The sequence below is a fragment of the Protopterus annectens genome, chromosome 1.part0, assembly GCF_019279795.1.
Source record: "Protopterus annectens isolate FY-2018-M chromosome 1.part0, PAN1.0, whole genome shotgun sequence".
Classification (NCBI taxonomy): domain Eukaryota; kingdom Metazoa; phylum Chordata; order Ceratodontiformes; family Protopteridae; genus Protopterus; species Protopterus annectens.
In genome coordinates this window covers 1,799,521,122-1,799,542,802 of record NC_056725.1, presented here as the reverse complement: position 1 = coordinate 1,799,542,802, position 21,681 = coordinate 1,799,521,122, and the positions used below count along the sequence as shown (strand labels likewise).

Below are 21,681 nucleotides of genomic sequence, written 5' to 3'. Positions count from 1 at the left end.
TGCGGCCTCTACCGACACCATGCCAAAGCCGACTACACGTGGTCCGGTTCTCAGTGAGGTGCCTACGCAGCCCCTGATTACCGACAACACTTCTTTGATGGTGTCTCCTGTGCCTGAGGTCGCAGGCTCCTCGGCCCACACCCTGACTACAGATACCGAAGCCACTCTTGGCGTTGAAACTCAGAATGTGGACAGGTCCACCTCCACTCAAGGTGTCTTCAGACCTTCCTCCTCTTTCTCCATCAAGGCTTTCACAAAGTCTAAAGCAACCATGCACCCTAAGAGACCAGCTACACAGGGCCCATCTCCAAGCCCCATGCCTAAGAAACAGATGCTTAAAATGGCTGAGGGTTTAATTACTCTAATCAGAGGCTCTCAGCCCCCACCGGACAAAAGGCCCAGAGTGGAGGAAGATTCCCCCTCCTCTGATCAGGGCTCCATTATTTCAGACCACTCTGATGATGAGGAACATTCTTACTCCCCTTTTGAAGACTCTGATGCGGAGGAGTCCATCCCTTCTGTATCCCCCCCTGAGGATTACTCATTTGGGGAAACTTTGCATACCTTAAGGGAACACATCCACTGGGGAAGGACAGGATTATTCAGATTCCAAGAAAAGGCTCAGGGAATTTCTCTTGTTACCTCAGCATAGGCCTCTGGCTATACCTCCTGTCTTGGACATCCTAGATGATGTTTACTCGGAGGCCTGCCTTAACCCGGACTCTCTACCTCCAGCTCCAGTTAAGCCTGACAGGTACTACAGGGTTCCTGACTCACACCAATTTCTTTACAAAAGCCATGCTGCTGACCCAGAAACCATCTCACAGGGCCCCAAGGGAGTTAAGGCCTCCATTGCCAAAAATCCATTGCCTTCCGAGAGAGATTCCAGATCCTTAGAAAGGTGGGGAAAAGGTATATACCTCGCTACCTTATCCATGAGGGCCTTAAACTGTCAGTTTCATATGCTAAAATACCAACAGTTTTGTTATCACAATTGAAGAGTAAAATGTCACAACCTGAACAACCAGACTTGAAGGAGTTGCAGGATTTGATGCATAGTGCAGAACAAGTGGGTAAGCATACCTTACAATGTGGTTTTGATGCTCTAGAGGCTTCATGTAGAGCTGCTGTTACAGGATCAGTCATACGTAGGCATGCCTGGCTCAAGGAACAAGCCTTGCCTGATCATGTCAAAGCTAAATTACTAGACGCCTCTTCAAAAGGATGTACTATTTGGTGCTAATGCTGAGGAGGTATTAAGGAAAATGGAGGAAAAGGCTAAATCAATGCAAACTGTGAAAGAATTTCTACAGGTTCAACCCCCACGTTTTAGTAGAAATTGGCCTTCCAAAAACTGGTCCTTTCCTGCCACAGACAGACCCCAAAGAGGCAGATACAGGCGCCCAAGGGGCAGAGGACAATCCCAAGGCTCATGTAGAGGCAGACAATGGCAAGCTCCTACACAAAGAGGTGGTGAGGACAACTCGCAATCTTTCAGAAAGCAAACCCAATGACTTTCCCCTTTGCATACCAACCAGGTTTCAAATGGCAGCCCCCTTAGGAGGAAAGCTGGCATTATTTTCAAAATTGGCATGTTGTCACAAAGGACAAATGGATCCTGACATTATAAACAGAGGCTACAAATTCCATTTTCACACCCTTCCAAAAATGAGAGGCATGCCAAACCTGCCACACAATCAAAGGGCAGAGGCACAAAAGCAAATTACAGATCTCATAAACATGAAAGCTATTCAAGAGGTACCTACTCTAACAAGGTCAAGGTTTTATTCCAGGCTATTTCTGGTGCCAAGGAAGGGAAAAGATTGGAGACCTATTTTGGATCTATCCATCCTAAACACATTTCTACTCGTACCAAAATTCAAGATGCTCACTCTACAGCAACTTCTTCCCATGCTGGGCAGGGAGTCTTGGCTGGTAACATTGGACCTCAAGGAGGCATACCTGCATGTCCCAATCAGACAAAATTGCAGAAGGTACCTCAGATTTCTTGCAGGTTCAACCCATTATCAATTCTCTGCATTGCCCTTTGGCTTATCTACTGCGCCCAGAGTATTCACGAAATGCCTGGCATCAGTAATTGCCTACTGCAGACTTCAAGGGATACAAATATATCCCTATTTGGACTGCCTGATCCAAGCGGACAGCAAGCACATTCTTCTGAAACATCTGGCTTATGTAATAATGTTATTGAAATCTCTGGGATACACAGTCAACAAAAAGAAATCAAGGCTAATAGCCTCTCGGAAGATAATTTTCCTGGGTGCCAATTTGGACACAAACACCCAGATGGCCTATCTCATGCCAGAGAAGCAGGGGCAACTAATACAATACTTCAGAACACTAGCAAATTGCACCAGGCTAACTGCAAGGAAAATCCTGCAGGCTCTGGGATTCATGGCATCTTGCATCTTACCTATGTGCAAAGCTGCATATGAGGAAACTACAATGGTACCTAAAAAACATATGGTCTCAACACAGCCGCAGTTTGGAAACAGTAATACCACTAATTCCATGTCTGCAAAAGGAATTTCTGTGGTGGGCTCAAGCATGTCAAACAAACACAGGTCTTCCATTCAGCAAGCCTCAAGCAAATCAAGTCATCACAACAGACGCCTTGGACTACGCCTGGGGGGCGCACATGACAGATCGGTGCATTCAGGGAAAATGGTCCCAAAAAGAAAAGCACCTTCACATCAATCAAAAAGAAATGCTAGCAGTAATAAATGCTATGAAAGCTTTCAAGGACCTTCTACAACCAGGTCAATTATTGATAAGAACGGACAACACCACAGTCATGTGGTACATAAACAGGGAGGAACACATTCTTACCCCCTATGCAGACTGGCCATGTCACTTTGGAACATGGCCATGGACTTACAAATGGAACTACAAGCACAGTACTTGCCAGGCAAGGAAAACACGCTGGCAGACAACCTAAGCAGGAATATGACAGATCCACACGAATGGAAATTGCATCCAAAATTTTTACAGAAATAATCCAAGAATGGGAAGGCCAGACATAGATCTCTTTGCCTCCCACAAGAATCATCAATTGACAAAATTCTGCTCAAGGATCTTCCATCCAAAGGCCTGGAGAGTGGACGCTCTTTCTTTCAGTTGGACATCAATGACAGTTTATGCGTTCCGTGCTCTTCCTGTGCTGCCCAAAGTTCTATTAAAGACCAAAGCAGACAGACCAAAGATGATTCTCATTGCTCCGGACTGGCCAAGGCAACACTGGTACCCACTCCTGAGGAGCCTAACGCATTCCCCACCATGGACCCTGCCTCTAATGCCTCCTCTTCTGACTCAGCACAGTTTCAAAACTCTTCACAGCCAGCTAAAAACACTCAATCTAGCCGCATGGAAGATTCCTTAGCATCTCAACAGGCCCTACTCTCCAAGGAGGTGCAGGATGTCATTTTGGAGGCCAGAAGGCCATCAACTAGAAAAGCTTACTCCGCAAAATGGAAACGTTTTTGTGTCTGGAATGAGAAAAAGGACCAGGATCCTGGAAAACTGAATTTACCCCAAATACTACAATATTTGGCTGAACTGCTAAGCAGTGGACTTTCTTTCTCCTCCATCAAAATACATGCCTCAGCCATTTCTGCAGAATACACCACTGATCCACCTTTATTCTCTCACCCTCTCTTAAGACAGTTCCTCAGAGGGGCTAAGAATTTAAGGCCTCCAAGGAAACAACCAATACCTGCTTGGGATCTTAATTTCATTCTGGAAAAATTGACCTTGCCTCCTTTTGAGCCAGCTGCCTCATCAGATTTGCAATATTTGTCCTGGAAAACAGCTTTCCTTCTGGCTATCACCTCAGTTCGTAGAGTTTCAGAATTACAGGCTCTCATGGCTGTCCAGCCTTTTATCATCTTCCATCAGGAAAGAGTTTCCTTACAAACCAACCCATCCTTTATGCCTAAAGTGGTATCCAGGGTAGCTGTAAATCAGGCCATACATTTACCTTCTTTTTATCCTAATCCTCAAAACAAAGGGGAGAGATTACTACATTCCTTGGACATCCACAGACAGCTGCGTTACTATTTGGACAGAACAAAGCCTTTCAGAAAATCAGAACAGCTCTTTGTGGCCTATGAGGTAGGAGCTCAAGGGAAACCAATTTCCAAACGGACAATCTCAAAATGGATAGCCCACTGCATACGCTTTTGCTATTCCTTTCATGGCAAAACTGTTCCTACAGGCATTAGAACTCATTCCACCAGGGCCACAGCCACCTCTGCAGCCTTCCTCAGAGGAGTTCCTACCAAGGATATTTTGGAAGCAGCCACTTGGAGTTCTGTGCATACCTTCTCCAAGCACTACAACCTACCATTATACTCCAAATCTAGAGCAGGCTTTGCCACTGCAGTCTTGCAGGGCATTTTGGCTCCTCCTAGTTCCAACTAGTGCCTACCACCCCTTTCTTAGCTTTGGGATTCTACCCATCTGTTATGACTGCAGCTGTATACACGATGAACATAGTACAGTTTTGTACCTACCATAAATGTAGATGTTCGAGTGCTAATAAAGCTGCAGTCCAGGTTTCCCTCCCTCCTTCCCCTCTTGGGACAGGTATATAGGCTAACACATCCTCATACAACCTGATTGGGGTTTTCATTTATGATGTATTTGCTTGCAACTACTGTATTTTGATTATATAGCACTGCATTATCACACAATTTTATTATTGCCTTCCTTCTGAGGGCACCTGACATCTGGGGCAAGAAAAACTGAAGAAAATGGCGTCGGCTGGTTCCTTTATACCCCTGTCACACTGACATCAGGGAAGAAGCGACGACAACCGACGCCGGACCTAGACTTTGGAATTCGGCCGACCGAGGACCCGCCTGATGGCAGGAGAACCCATCTGTTATGACTGCAGCTGTATTAGCACTCAAACATCTGCATTTATGGTAGGTACAAAACTGTACTTACTTCGTGTTTCACTGTTGCAGTCATCACACTTGGGTTATCTGCCTGCAGGTAGCCCTCAGTTGTCCGAATACCAGAATCTTAGTATTTCTGCTTCGGATGCTGTCGCTTCTTGATGGCTTCCATGACGTCAGGTCATCAGGGGTATTAAAACAGGCAGCCGATGCCATTACATTAATCTTTCTTGCCGAGGAGGAGCCCGAAGCAGAAGCAGTTCACAAGTGCTGGTCGGCTTTTACCTGAAATTTTCATTTTTCGAGTTGATAATCCAGAAGTCTTGTAAAGCTAAGTACCATGTTGCAGATCCTTTTTTCTTGCTCTAACTGATGTCAGAAAAAGTTAACAATTGTCTTGCCTGTGGAAAGCAAATACCTCACAGAGATTTTCATTCTGACTGCGTCAACTGTTTAGGCCCAGACCACGATGTCCCTCACTGTCGGTTTTGTGCTTTGTTTAATGCCAAAACCATTCGTCGTCGGGCTATTTTTGTTGCTATATTCTTTCACTCTTGATCTCCGTATTCCAAAATGGCTTTGGTAAGCCATCCGACTACCAAACTTACAAAAAAAGTGAGGATAAAGACAGTCAGACCGCATAGGTCCAAAACTACCACCAATGCTTCCATTAAGCTAGTCACCAGTCTGCCGGTACTCTGTGAGATGCAGTTAGAATTGATAACTGGTAAGCTAAAAGCCACTCGGCAAACCGTAGAAACTGGTTTAAACAATTGATTGACATAAAGTAAAATAAAATAAAAAAGAAAACGACCATCCAATTTAAATAACTTTCCAAGATATACAACTGAGTACTAAGCGCTTTCACCCTGTCTCCTCTAGGGCATCATCAGAGTACTGTATGAATAAGGTATAGCCCATCCCTGATATACTACTGCAACAATTGAATAAATGATTAATTGATTGTAGTTCAGCAAACATACGTTTGAGAAAAACCAACAGTGACAATACTGTATACAACATAAAATTGCAACTGTACAGTCATCTTTAAAATGAATTTAAAAGTTAATTTAAAATGAATTTAAAAACTTTGAATAATTAGTGCAATAAATAAGTAAGTAAATGGGAAATGTATAAAATCAGTACGTTTATAAATATACTTAGAGTAAATATACAATGTTGTTGTAATGAAATCATGTAATATATGTATTCTCTGTGAGATGCCTTTGCAGCTCCTGATGCCCACTTCTGTGGATTCACAGGCCTCTGCTGAGACCTATTCGGAGTCCGGTATGTGCCGCGAGATGCTTCTTCGACTATGGAACCTGCGTATGTCTCTACTTTGGATGGGTCCGGTGCCTCTGTGCAGGCACCGGCTTCTGATGGTGTTTTCCGACCTACCGATGTTCGAATCAAGCTAGCAACTTCTTTTTTAGCCAAAACTATCAAGTTTCTGAGGCCCAGAGTATGCACTAGGCCTAGAAAACCACCCAAAGCACATGCTCAGGTGTCCATGCCACAAAAACAAATGCTTAGAATGGCTGAAGACCTTATAATGCTAATTAGGGGAAGCCAGCCTTCCCCTGCTAAGAGACAAAGAATTCAGTTGCCTTCAGATTCTACAGACCAGGAGTCTGATGGCTCTGACCTTTCTGATTATCAGGACATGCCCTTATCAGCCTATGAGGATTCAGATGCAGAGGAATCCATTCCCTCTGCCTCCCCTCCAGAGGGTTTCTCTTTTGGTGAAACCTTGCATACTTTGAGAGCATTTCCATTGGGAATGCCAAGACTATCCTCAGTCCAAAAAGAGACTCCGAGAAGTTTTAGAGCTACCTCAGCACAGGCCTTTAGCTATTCCCCCTGTCCCGGTTGTTGTGGATGATGTTTTCATGGAATCCAGTCTTACTCCAGACACCTTACCTCCGGCCCCTAGGAAACATGACGGGTACTACCGAGTACCTGATTCCCACAAGTTTCTTTTCAAGAAATCTACTGCTGATCCAGAGATAATTTCCCAGGGAACTAAAGGTATTAAGGCTACTACAGCCATAAATCCTACCCCTTCAGACAGGGGTTCTAGAGCTTTAGTCAGATGGGGTAAGAAAGTATATACCTCTGCAACTCTTGCTATCAGGGCATTGAATTGCCAGTTTCACATGCTGAAGTGCCAGCAACATGTTATGGAACTCAAACAAAAATTGGTAATATTTCCAGATTGTGCAGAAAGTGAAGATTTGCAAGAGCTTATGCATTCTGCAAACCAAGTTAGCAAGCATACTTTGTAGTGTGGTTTTGATGCCCTAGAAGCATCTTGCAGGGCTGCAGTCACTGGCTCTGTACTGAGAAGACATGCTTGGCTGAAGGAGCAGATCTTGCCAAATCATATCAAATCCAAATTACTAGACACTCCTTTAAATAAGGATGTTTTGTTTGGCACCAAAGCAGAAGTTGTTCTTAAAAAGATGGAAGAAAAAGCTAAATCTATGCAAACTGTTAAAGAATTCTTACAAGTGCAACCACCTCGATTCAGTAGGCATTGCCCTTCAAAACACTGGTCCTTTCCAGCCCCCTCCAGACCTTCCCAAATAAGACTCAGGGGAAACGGACCACCCAGACTACAGTCTCAGGGTATGCAGAGATCTAAGCAATGGAGTGCTCCCACTCCTAAAACAGGGAGTGGTAAGTCACTTTCCTATGGAAAAAGTTCACAATGACTTCTCAACTCTACTTCTAAGCCCTGCCCAATTGCTTGTGCTCCTAGGAGGAAAACTTGCCCTTCATGCAAAAAACTGGATGTCCATCACTCAGGACCGATGGGTCCTCAACATTGTATCCCAGGGGTACAAATTTTATTTCCATTCACTGCCAACCCCAAGTGGGTTTCCAGACCTTCCTCCAAACTAGTGGGCAGAGGCTCAAAACCAAGTTCTTTCCCTGTTCAACATCAGAGCTATTCAGCCAGTTCCAGTAGAACAAAGGAGTCAGGGTTTCTACTCCATACTATTCCTGGTACCCAGGAAAGAGGGCTCTTGGCACCCAATCCTGGATCTTTCAGTTCTCAACACCTTCCTGGTAGTCACAAAATTCAAGATGCTTACCCTGCAACAGCTTCTCCCTATGCTATCCAAGGATCGCGGGTTAGTCACCCTAGACTTAAAAGAAGCTTATCTGCACGTCCCCATCAGGGAATCATGCAGGAAATATATACGTTTCAGGGAAGGATCTATGCATTATCAGTTGTCTGTACTTCCCTTTGGCTTGTTCTACTGCGCCCAGGGTATTCACAAAATGCCTGGCTCCAGCCATTGCACACTGCAGGCAGAGAAATATCCAAATTTGACCGTACTTGGATGACTGCCTGATTCAGCACCGAGCATTTGTAAAAAGCCTTCTCACTTCATTGGGGTACACCATCAATGAAAAGAAATCACAACTGGTGCCCAGTCAAAAGATTGTATTCCTGGGAGCAAGCTTTGGACACAACTTCCCAGATGGCATTTCTCACTTCAGAAAAACAGGTCTATCTGACAGACTACTGCAAGCAAATGGCCACCAGAACCCAGCTAACTGCAAGAAAAATACTGAAAGCTGTAGGGTTCATGGTCTCATGTATTCTGCTAATTCCATATGGAAGACTGCATATGAAGAAACTTCAATGGTACTTAAATCTTTGGTGCCATCATTCTCAGGACCTGGAAACAGCCATTCGTATCATACCTTGTCTGAGAGCAGAGTTCCTTTGGTGGGCAGAAGCATGCAACCACAACAAGGGACTGCATTTTACTCTACCCCACGCCACCCAAACCCTGACTACAGACGCATCAGACTATGCATGGTGGGGCCCACATGACTGGCAAATGCATTCAGAGCCACTGGAGCCCAAGCCAAATTCTCCTGCACATCAACCAAAAGGAGATGCTAGCTGTACAGAATGCTCTGACAGCTTTCAGATACCTAATCCTTCCAGGACAACTGCTGATAAAAACAGACAACACAGTTATGTGGTACATAAACAAGCAGGGGGGGAACCCATTCTTACCCACTCTTCAGGTTAGCCATAACTCTGTGGAGCACAGCTTTGAACAACCAAGTCCATCTACAAGCTCAATTCCTGCCAGGCAAACAAAATTCACTGGCAGACGACTTGAGCAGAAATCTCCTAGACTCACATGAGTGGAAATTGCAGCCCAGCACCTTCAACCTTTTGATCCAGAGGTGGGGGACCCCAGAGTTGGATATCTTTGCCTCTCCCCACAACCACCAGTTAAGCAAATTCTGCACCAGGAACCCTCACAGCAGGGCCTGGAAGGTGGATGCCCTATCCTTTCAATGGGAAAATCTCTCAGTCTAATGCCTTTCCCCCTCTGCTCCTTCTCTCAAGAGTACTACTCAAGATAAAAGAAGACAGGCCAAGGACAGTTCTGATTGCCCCAGACTGGCCATGCCAGCACTGGTACACACTCCTGCATAGCCTGACAACGGTGCAACCCTGGCACCTACACCAGACCCCTACCCTGCTGTCACAGCAGAAGGGACAGGTTTTGCATCCACAGTTGCAAACCCTAAATCTTGCAGCCTAGCTTATTCCTTGAATACTCCACCAGCAACCCTAAGTAAAGAGGTGCTGGACAAAATTCCAGTATCACATAGTCCCACCACAACAGCGAACCAAATACATAAAAACACAAAAACATACTCGGAGGCTCTAAATAAAAATCTCCCTAAGCAACAGAGACCTCCAAAGCAAACATCCAAGCAAACGCTACCCCAAAACAAAACACGTACAACACATAGCACACAATGTCAGTGTGCCAAGCAGTCACAGCCCTTCAGGCTGAATAACACACCTGATACTCTTATAATAGGTGACTCTATTGTCAGACACACTGACGTCCCGCTCACCAGGCTGAATAAAGAGAAGGTCACAGTGAGCTGCCTGTCGGCTAGGATCCGCCACATAACAGCACTCAGGTCACTCCAAAGCAAATACAAATATGACTCAGTCATTGTACATGCTGGCGTGAATGACCTGAGACGTACCTCCCTCGCCTACATGAAAAGAGACATAGAGGAGCTCTCTGATCATGTAGCCCAGGCTGGTTTGACCCTGACCTTGAGCAGCATCTTACCCTCACCTAGAATGTTGCCACAGTATAAAGACAAAATGATCGATTTTAACAATTGGCTAAAATTTTGGTGTCATTCAAAGGGGATCCAGTGTCTGTCAGCCTGGGATGACATGCTCGACAAGCCACGTTGCTTCGCTAGGGACGGCTTGCACCTGTCACCCCTGGGCTTTCGGATATTGGCAAAGGCTCTTTCCACCCCCATAGTGCCTTTTTTAGGCAAGGCTCAAAAGTCAAACCCACCTCCATAGACAGCACAAGGAACAAGAAACTAAGGGTAATGCTGCTAAACGCCAGAAGTCTTAACCTCAAGATGCATGTGCTCGAAGCTGTCCTCAGTATGGAGAACATCGATATCTGTGCAGTGACAGAAACCTGGTTCAAGGCTCCAGAGAGCAGCCCAGCACTACCAGGTTATACCTCATATCATGCTTTTCTGCCCCAAAACCCGGACCGAACCACAAAAGGAGGGGGAATTTCCATATTTATCAAGGATATCCACACCTCCAGGTTAGTGGCATTGCACGAAGTATCGGAGACCATCCATGTGCAACTGACAGTGGGCAAGACTGCTTTTCAGTTTGTAGCATCCTACAGACCACCCTCTCAAAGTCAGGAATCCCACTCGGCTTTCCTGAAAACATTGGAGAACATGAAGATCTCTCCGAACACCATTATATTGGGTGACTTCAACTACCCAAACATAGACTGGGAGCATTACTCAAGCCCCAGCACCTTAGCCCAAAGGTTCCTGGAATTTATAAACTCAAATGCTATGGAACAACTAGTCACCACTCCCACAGGAGGGGAAAACATACTAGACCTGATCATTACCAACATGGGGACTCTATGCTCCATACCAGAAGTATATCCCTCATTGGTAAGATCAGACCATAAATTAATTTCACTGGATATCCACATCCCGACCCCACCCCCAACCCAGAAAACCACAGTGAAAAACTTCTCAAAAGCGAACTTACACTTCTCACAACCGAAGTGGAATCCTTCAAGGCCCCAGGGCCAGTGGAAACTACGGCCCAAACTGCAGAATCCTATATAAACGCATTCTACGGAAATCTCCAGGAATGCATGGATCATGCTATTCCAAACAAAATCAAGACCCAATCATCCAAAGGCAGGCGTCCGGTCTGGTGGACCCCAGCCATAAATAAACTGTACAACAGAAGGAGGAAGCTACTACATGATAGAGCAAAATCCCTAAAAGGGAAGGCATCTCTGATCAGTACTAGCAAAAACTTACGATCCCTCATAAAATCCTCCAAGGCCAGCTTCGAGAGAAAAATTGCACAGGACACTAAAGACAATCATAAGGCTTTTTTCAGTTATGTTAGGAACCTGGGATGCAACTCCCAGACTTGTTCTGAGTTGATTCTAAACAACAAAAAATACACTGAACCCACAGACATCGCCAATATCCTGGCAGACAGGTTCAGTGCAAACCCCCCAAAAGAGCAAGTATCTATCCCGGCAGAGTGCAGCCTCCCAAACATCTGTGATGCTCAGGTGAAGGCCGCCCTCTCCAAAGCAAAAAACAATGCCTCCATGGGACCAGATGGTGTCCCGGGTTGCGTCCTACATGAACTCCAAGAAGAACTAATCCCTCAAGTAAAACTGCTGTACAGTCTCAGCCTCACTACAGGATATGTGCCCAATGAATGGCGTACAGCAACAGTGGTCACACTACACAAAGGTGGCGCCTCTGCGGACCCTGGAAACTATCGCCCCATAAGCCTGACTAGCCTAGTCTGCAAGGCTATGGAGAGAATCATCATGGAACTCATAAACAAAGACATTGGAGACCTACAGACACTGGATCCTACCCAGTTGGGCTTCGTCAAGGGCAGATCCTGCCTTTTGAACCTGGTCGACTTCTTCGAAACAGTCACCAAGGCCATAGATGAAGGGAAGGTAGTCCACACAGCCTATCTGGACCTCGTAAAGGCATTTGACGCAATACCCCACTCGGGCATCATAGATGAGCTATCCAGCCTAAATATAAACCCCTATGTCACAAGATGGGTCGCAAACTGGCTCAAAGACAGAACCCCCAGAGTCAGAGTTGCTGGAGCCATGTCAGACTCGAAACCGGTCACAAGTGGCGTCCCACAAGGTTCTGTCCTGGGACCTCTTGTTCGGTATTTACTTTTCTGAGGTACAGGCCAACGGGAGGACTATGGCTCACCAAGTTCGCAGATGACTGCAAACTGGGCCATAATCGACTCTCCAGCTGACACAAACATCCTTCAAAAAGGTCTCAAGAGACGGATAACTGGTGCCAGAGCCATGGTCTAAAGCTAAATGCCAAAAGTGTATAGTCATACCCTTTGGCAAAAACAATGTGCCCACAAATTACCACATAGGTGGTAACCCATTAAGTACAGAGAAAGTAATTAGGGATCTGGGGACCCAAGTTGATAGCAATCTCTCCTTTGACAACCACATTGCCAAAGTGGTTAGAAAGACCTTCTACATAGCCCACCTCATCATGAAAGGATTCACATCTAGATCAAGAGAGGTTATCGTGCCCCTTTATTCATCCCTCATCAGGCCCATCATAGAATACAGTGCCCCCTTTGGGATGTACCTTACCTGACACCTGCAGCAATTAGAAAGACCCCAAAAGTACCTCACCAGGAGGATCAGGAGACTCAAACAGATGCCATATGCTGCTCGGTTAAAAAAACTCCAGCTCTACTCAGTTGCATACCGCCTACTTCGAGGCGATATATGCCTGACATATAACGCTATGTCCAACCCAGAATTAATGGACATGCTCCACCTCAGCAAATCTAAATCCCTTAGAGCCACGCACTCGGGGGACTTGAACCTCAGCACAGAAATAAATAGAACATGCTGGAGGGACAGATTCATAACCCAGAGACTCCCTTCGCTCTGGAATAGAATTCCAATTCATGTTAGGCAGAGCACCTCACTGACTCTCTTCAAGAAGAATCTTGATGAGTGGATGGGGGATCATAGGTTTGTCCTGGGGATTACTTCCGTGTCACTATTAGACAGAGGCACAGTAAACTAAACTTAAAAAGGGCACAGTATACTCAAATCAAGGGGTGGCGTAAGCCAAACACAATCGGGCTAGGCTTATAAATGCCCCAGGGCAGATAGCCTAGTATGAACCTATGAACCTATTCTTGAAGCCAGAAGGCGTAGTACTAGGAAATCCTATTCGGAAAAGTGGAAAAGATATTGTTCTTGGATTCAGTCTAAAGGAAAGGACACCGCAGTCACCTCCTTACCTCTAATCCTGGATTACCTAGCAGAGCTACTCCACAGAGACCTATCCTTCTCCTCCGTTAAGATTCATGCCTATTCGGCTCATTACAATACTGAGCCACCTCTATTTTCTCACCCTCTCATCAAACAGTTCCTGAGAGGGGCCAACAACTTAAGGCCCCACAAGGCGAGCACCCACCCCTGCTTGGGACCTTAACTTTGTACTGGGAAAGCTCACGCTTCCCCCTTTTGAACCTGCTGCTTCAGCAGAGTTAAAATTCCTCTCATGGAAAACAGCCTTGCTTGTAGCCATAACTTCAGCTAGTAGAGTGTCTGAGCTACAGACACTGATGGTTGTGGAACCCTTTATTATCTTCCATGCTGGCAGGGTTTCCCTCAGGACTATAACCCATCCTTTATGCCTAAGGTGGTGTCCAGTGTGGCCCTAAACCAATCCATTCATTTGCCAAACTTCTTCCCTATCCCTCAGAATAAAGGGGAAAGGATTCTGCACTCTTTGAATGTGCACAGACAGCTCGGGTTGTACCTTGATAAGACTAAGCCTTTCAGAAAATCTGACTAACTGCTAGTCAGCTTTGCAACAGGGGCAGAGGGCAAGGCCATTTCTAAACAAACAATTTCCAAATGGATAGCACACTGCATCCATTTCTGCAACAAGCACCATGGAAAACCAACCCCTCAGGGGGTCAGAACACATTCCAATTGGACTACTTCTACCTCTACAGCATTTCTTATGGGAGTCCCTACCAGGGACATTCTAGAAGCTGCAACCTGGAGTTCTATACACAGCTTCACCAAGCATTACCACTTGTCTATCTTTTCCAAATCCAGGGCAGGATTTGCTACAGCAGTCTTGCAAGGCCTGCTAGCCAGCCCTAACTCTTCTTGACTGCCTCCACCCTTCCTCTGCTTTGGAAATCAATCCAAGTGTGATGACTGCAACAGTGAAACACGAAGAACATAGTACAGTTGTGTACACTTACCATAAATGTAGATGCTAGAGTGTATTCACTGTTGCAGTCCTGGTTTCCCTCGCTCCAGCCCCCTGGTTTTCTCTATCTTTCTATCTCGCCTCTCTATGGCTATTCCTAATGGTATTGGTATTTACTTTTTACTGGTGGTGGTTTCCACACCATATACCAGCTCCCTATTTGGGGGCTCCTGACATTTGAGACAAGAAAAACTGATGTAATGGTGTCGGCTGCCTGTTTTTATACCTCTGATAACCTGTCGTCATCGAAGAAGCGACAGCATCCAACGCAGAAATAATCAGACTCTGTTATTCGGGCCGACTGAGGGCTACCTGCAGGCAGATAACCCAAGTGTGATGACTGCAACAGTGAATACACTCGAACATCTACATTTATGGTACATGTACACAGCTGTACTTTCTTGGGAATCTTGCACTTTTGGTGATTTGTTCAGGTTCATTGCCAAGATCACAGGCTTCAATAACTACTCAAGTTTAAGTCCAAAGCCATCTTCTGCAGTATTTGGCCTTTACCAAACCTTAGTGCGTGATGGTCCTGTAATGTTTGATCTGATGTTGTCAATCTTCACTTAATTCTTGACTGTGAGTTTGGTTCCGTATGTCGGAACCAACTTGGCCGTTTTTCCAGCTCGCACCTTCCAAAAACTCTGGAGCTTCGCTTTTACCCTTAATGTTCCTCTCAGGATTGCCTCAGATCTTGTTTGCTGCTTTTAGTGACAGACGCATTTCTCCTCTGCAGCTTTCGAGCAGATTATTTCTTAAAAAAAAGTGAGCGTTTTCCCTTTAAACTATTGTTACTTATTCTCTGCGGTTATTTTGCTTACCCAGTTCCTCTCTAGGCTCTTTTTCTGAACACTTTAGTGTTTTATGTCTTAATACCAGTTTACCTTTATAAAGGCGATACACAGTCGGAAGAACAGCAGTTGTTCGAAAGGCTGTTTGCAAATTTTGCAAACGCCTAAAGAAAAAAGGTTCAATTGTGAAATGAGCGAATGTACAGTGACAAACTCTTATTGCGCATTCGACATTGTGGGGCAGATTGCACTATAGTGGGAATCAGAAAATGGTCCCTTTCCCCACTGTAGTGCGATCTCAGAGTTAGAATAGTAAAGTGGGGAGTGTGGGGGCACAGCCCCCCATATGGGGGAGTGCAGGGGGGCTTGCCCCCCACTTTACACTTTTTTTTTTTTTTTTGCGCTCAATATTAATGTTCGAAAAACAGCAAATCTGCTTTTCGATTTGCTGTTTTTCGGACATTACAGACTGTCAGCATTTTCACTTTCGTGGTTGTGAGTCGCTCATATGAGCATTCACATCACTGTGATTCACCTTTATAAAGGTAAACCCTTAATGCCATCGTTGGTAGTACATCTTTCCTTCTTTCTGTCTATTTACCTTTCTGGTAAATCTTTACTAACATTGTTGGTACTTTTTCTTTCACTTCACCTTTCCCTGTACCGTAACAGTAACCCTTCTGTACCATTGTTGGTACATAATTTCTTCCCATTTAGTTAAAAAAAAAAAAAATTTTCCTTTTTCTTCTTTCTGTCTGTAAGTGTGTGTGTGTGTGTGTGAGTGAGATATGGCAGAAAAGACAAAGGGTATTTCTCGATTCAAAAGCTGCCAGAAGTGCGATAAAACACTACCAAATTCAGATGGACACTCTTTGTGTCTATTGCTTGTGCTTGGTGCATCTTCAAGAAGACTGTGCTATTTGTCACAGCTTCATCCACCGGGCCCTTGTAGAATGAAAAATAAGCTGATTTTGAAAGCCCTTACTAAATCAAATTTCGAGGCCAATTCTGGTTCATCTAAACCCAAAACCGATGTTGGCTCTCTTTCCTCCTCTTCCATGTCTTCCAAGTATGAGGGATGTAAGAAGAGGAGCAGATCGGTTCTGGCAGTTTCATTGGCACCACCTACTAAAATGGCTAGAAACTCCCTGGTTTCCAGAGTTTCTGCGGAACTGAACGGGAAACTTCTCTAAACCTCGGTGCTGGTTTCTGCACAGACTATTTTGACACCTACAACTACCATGGAAAAAGCTTTAGTGCAAATTCTGTCCGCGGTTCCATCTGTTATGGAACCAAGGGAGTTCTCTTTTGAATACAGGCCTAAGGCAACATACTCCCTGTCAGTGGACCCCTTTCGAGACCGACTTCCAAGCCCATTCTTGGAGAATCCCCATTCCGCATTGGTCTCTTCGATCCATTCCACCAAGAGCTTCACAGTGTCAGATGATTTGAGGCTGGTAGACCAAACCCTCCTGGTGGTGAGGGGTTCAGCTTCATCGGTTCCTAGCTTCCGTGGCTCTGGAGCCATACCCATAGTTTCAGCTGTTGTTGTTCCTCCTCTGACTTCGATTGAGCCTTCAGAGTTCCTGGTGCTGACAGTCTTGGTTTTGACTATCTCGGTGCTGATCAGATCTGCATTTCTGGCACCAATAACTGCCCCTAAGCTTCTTAGGTTCTATCAAAACAGGACACCTCACAGGGTTGTAGCTTCATTGTCTGTTCCGGGGAGCGTGGTTCTACTCCATTGTTGTTGGAGCCATACATGCTGTCAGGCTTCAGCACACTTGAGCTCAACACCAGTTTCGGCTTTGGAGGCAGCTTCCATGATGCAAGATGGGACCACAGTTCTGAAGGAGTCTATTTTGGTTCCGGGCTCCCATTACTATATTGGGGGGGGGGCCTGCTTTCCAGACCATAGAGAGGTCTTTGTCCTTTGCAGGCTTACAGTTGATACCAATTTTGTCGATCCAACAACCCTGTCCAAAACCACGTCCAGAACCTGTTCCAGCCTCTACTCTGGGACAGCAGGCACAGAAACCTCAGGATCTAACCATGGTGGTCATGTTCTCTTCAGGCACTTCTCTGGCCCATCCCACCAAGGAGATACCCCTGAAGGGGAATCACTTGGACCCCCTTGAAGAGTTTTGCATAGAAGATACCATCATCCCCGGAAGATGTCTCCTTTGGAGACGTACTAGAGATCCTGAAGCAGAAGTGTGTCTGGACTTCCCTTCAGCCTTCCTCAGAGGAATTGGTATACTTGGAGGCTTTCTGTGCCCGACCATCTACCTCCTGGATCTCTCTGTCTAGGACAATCTGATTAAATTGATTGTGCAGTGGGCTTGGAAGATACCTGATTTCATTGTACCAGTTCCTAAGAGACCAGGCCACATTTTGTTAGCTCCTCAGGATCAGCAGCATTGGGCTAAAGGAATACCAGTAGATGCCACGGTGGTAGTGGCAGCCACCAAAAAGGAACTTGATGATGAAAGTCCTACTCTCCATCTTCCTAATAGAGTCTAGGGCAATAGATAGATTTGGGAAGTGCATAGGCACTTCATCGACCTTCGCTCGGGTCCTTCTACTTCATGCCACACTAAACAAGACTTCAATGAGGTCTGGTAAAGGACCTATCAGATACTCTAAAAGGAGCGGTAGCTGAGGGGGTTCAGGACAAAGTATCTTCCCAGATGGCAACCCTTGATTCGATATGCAGTTTGTCCATGAGGCTTATTGTGCATGCAGCTGAAGGGACCACTAGGGCAGCAGCCAGGTTCTGGCATAGCCATCAGGAGACACACTTGGATGTGCTTATGTGAATTGGCAAAGCTATTCAAGTCTTTTTGTCAATGCTCTGTTTGACAGAACATCACTTTTTGGCCCCAATGTTAGAGACCCTTGCCAGATGCGAGAAGGATGGAAAGACCCTCTCTGTCATGGGCATATGCTTCTCCACTCCTCAGCGGTCTTACTCCAGGAACCAGGGAAGTGGGAAGCTATGGTTCAAAAAGTCCCAAGGACTTTTCTACAACTCAGATGGCAATGACTCCCCTCGAAGCAGAGGGGGGAGTTAAAATGGAAGATGCCATCCTCGAGGCAGGGGTGGCTCGCAAAGTCAGGGTTCCAGGAAGTCTTTCCCTGGTAACTCCTTTCAGAGCTACTGAAAGAAGGCCCGATTGTCGTTCTGTGGAGGCAGTCGGGGGATGATTATCCCTGCAACAACCTGCCTGGCAAAGGATAATAATGGACAATTGGGTGCAGAGGATTATAACCAGAGGTTTACAATATCCCATTTACAAAGGAACCCAGACATTCCAAAATAATCCAAGATGTTCCACCCCATCACAGGGATGCAGCAGTCCTAGAAATTCAAAAACTGCTTGACAAAAGAGTCATCCAAGCAGTCCCACAAGACCAAACAGGATCCAGAGTTTACTCAGGATTCTTTAGTGCCACAAGAAACGGGACTGGAGACCGATTCTGAATCTCAGCATTTTGAACAAGTCAGTTTAGCAAACGAAACTCCAGATGGTTACTGTTCAGGCTATACTTCCGTTTTTAGGAAAAGACAATTGGATTTGCTCAGAAGAGCTTCAGGATGCGTATTACCACGTAAAAATGGACAAGCACTCCAGAAGATTCCTGCAATTCTGGCTGGGAGCCAGTCATTTACCAGATGTCCTTCATGGATGCATGTGCAGTCATAACAACTGGGTTGTCCTGTCATCAGGCAGCCCTTCGGTCGGCCGGATTCCAAAGTCCGGGTCCGGCTTTGGCTGATGTCGCACTTCACCCGACGTCATCTCTGCTGGTCTTCGGGTATAAAGGCATCAGCCGACGCCATTTTCTTCAGTCTTTCTTGCCGTGGCTCAAGCAGAAGCTGTTCGCAAGTGCCGGTCGGTCAGATCCAGAGATTACTACTACCGAATACTCAAGACTTCTAAAAGCTAAGTACCCGCTGGGGACTCTTTCTTGCCTCAGCCGATGTCAGAAAAGTCAATAACTGTTTAACTTGTGGGAAACAAATACCTCATAAAGATTTCCACCTTACTGTTTGCCTTGTTTAGGCCCAGACCACGACGTAGCAGCCTGTTCGCCTGTGCTTCTTTCAACCGACGAACGCTTAGACGCCGGTCGGAGTTTGCTGAACAGTTTTTCGCTCTGAATTTGCGTACATTATGCCGCCGGATCCTCCGACTACCCAAATTGTTAAAAACGCAAAGAAAAGACCGACACTTCGCGTCCGCGGTTTCGGCCGAAACCATGGTTAAGCAAACCGCGAGTGTCTCAGTTTTGGCCGAAACCGAGAAAACTGATCAGAATACAGCCGAATCAATGACTACTACTGAGGTTCCGGTTACCTTACTTGAATCGGCCTCAGAAATTTTACCTACTACAGTGGTTACTAGTGACTTATCAGACACCATCCCTTTGGATGTCTCTACCCCAGCACGTGGTGCTGCTAGGCCTCCTGCAGCCATGTCTATTAAGGCCTTCGCCAGGGCTAAAGCAGCCAAATCTACTAAGTCAGTGCCTGTTAAACCCCCTCAACCAGGCCCACTTCTAGTTCTCAAATGCTTACTCTGGCAGAAGATTTAATATCCTTAATTAGGGATCTCAATCTCACCCAGACAGGGCCTCTCAGCCCCAGAAAAGAGACCTAGAGCAGAGCCCCTGAGCCTGTGTCCTCTGATGATTCTATGAAGACTCAGATATTACAGACCAGCCAGAGGCTCCTTTCTCCAATTTTGAGGACTCAGATGCTAAAGAATCCATTCCAGCTGCTTCCCACCAGAAGAATTCTCCTTTGGGAAACCTTACATGCCATGAGAGAACATTTCCAATGGCAGGAACAGGATTTTTCAGACTCCAGAAAAGACTTAGGACTTTTCTGCACCTACCACAACACAGGCCCTTAGCTATACCTCCTGTCCTCTGTTGTGGACGATGCATTTAATGATGTTTGCACTGCACCAGATTCTTTACCTCCAGCACCTGCCAAACCAGATAGATTTTACAGGGTGCCAGACACTCATCATCACCTATACAAGGCCCCACTTGCAGACCCCAAACTATATCCCAGGGCCCTAAGGCAGTAGCCTCAACCACAGCAAAAACCCTATTCCTTCTGAAAGGGAAGCCAGGTCCTTAGACAGATGGGGCAAAAGGTTTACACCTCTGCTACTCTCTCAGCTAGAGCTTTAAACTGTCAGTTTCACATGATACAATACCAAGAGTTTATGCTTGATCAGTTAACTAAAAAGCTATCCTCTGATGACTCTATAGATAAGAAAATCTATTAGAAATGGTAAATAACATACAACAGGTTAGTAACCATTCCTTAAAATGTGGCTATGATGCACTGGAGGCTTCATTTAGATCAGCCATGACTGGCACAGTGATAAGAAGACATGCATGGCTGAAGGAACAAGTTTTACCGGATCATGTTAAAGCTAAGTTATTAGATGCTCCTATGGATAAGACCAGTTTGTTTGGTACACCTGCCCAGCAGGTAATAAAGAAAATGGAAGAAAAGGCAAAATCTGTACAAACGGTTAAAGATTTCTTGCAGGTTCAGCCCCCAAGGTTTAGCAGGAACTGGCCTGCCAAAAATTGTCCTTTCCTGACTCCACAAGATCCCAAAGGGGCAGGAATAGACGTTCCAGAGGCAGAAATCAATCCAGAGGGGGTGCCTACAGAGGACGACAGTGGCAAGGTAATAACAGAGCCACAGGCACAGCCACTACCACTACAACAGGGCAATCACAGTGACTTGATTCTAACTCCGCCTACCAGGGAACAAATAGCAGCACCCTTAGGCGGAAAATTAACCTTATTTTCAAAGAACTGGCACTATATCACAAAAAGACAAGTGGATTTTGCAAACCATAGACCAAGGTTACCGGTTCCACTTCCACACTATACCAGTCAAAGAGGAATGCCAAACCTAGCTCCAAATCAAAAACAGAAGCACTACAGGAGATAATGCAATTAACAAAGATGAGAGCTGTGGAAAGAGTGCCAATAACAGAACAAGGCAAAGGATTCTACTCCAGACTATTCCTAGTTCCAAGAAAGGAAAAAGTTGGAGACCTATTCTCGATCTGTCCACCTTAAACACATACATCATTGTCCCAAAATTCAAGATGCTGACCCTACAGCAACTTCTTCCCATGCTGGGCAAGGAGTGTTGGCTGGTAACTCTAGATCTCAAGGAGGCATACCTGCACGCCCCCATTCGACCAAATTGCAGAAGATACCTCAGCTTTCTTGCAGGATCAGAGCATTATCAATTCCCAGCATTGCCCTTTGGCTTATCTACTGCCCAGAGTATTCACAAAATGCCTGGCATCAGTAATCGCCACTGCAGACTACAGGGAATCCAAATTTATCCATACCTGGACGACTGCCTGCTACAAGGGGACAACAAAAGCAAGCTGACAACAGATTTACAAAGGGTCATTTACTTGCTACAAGCACTGGGATACACAGTCAATTTGCAAAAATCAAGGCTGATTCCATCCCCAACAAGGACATTCTTGGGCTGAATTGGACACAGTAAAACAAATGGCATT

General features: G+C 45.6%; 1 protein-coding gene across 4 annotated transcripts in view; it reads left to right on the top strand.

Annotated features, from left to right (window-relative positions):
* Positions 1–21,681, top strand: part of UTRN (utrophin) — a 4,744,936-nt gene that overhangs the window by 3,941,859 nt on the left and 781,396 nt on the right. The window lies entirely within an intron of this gene.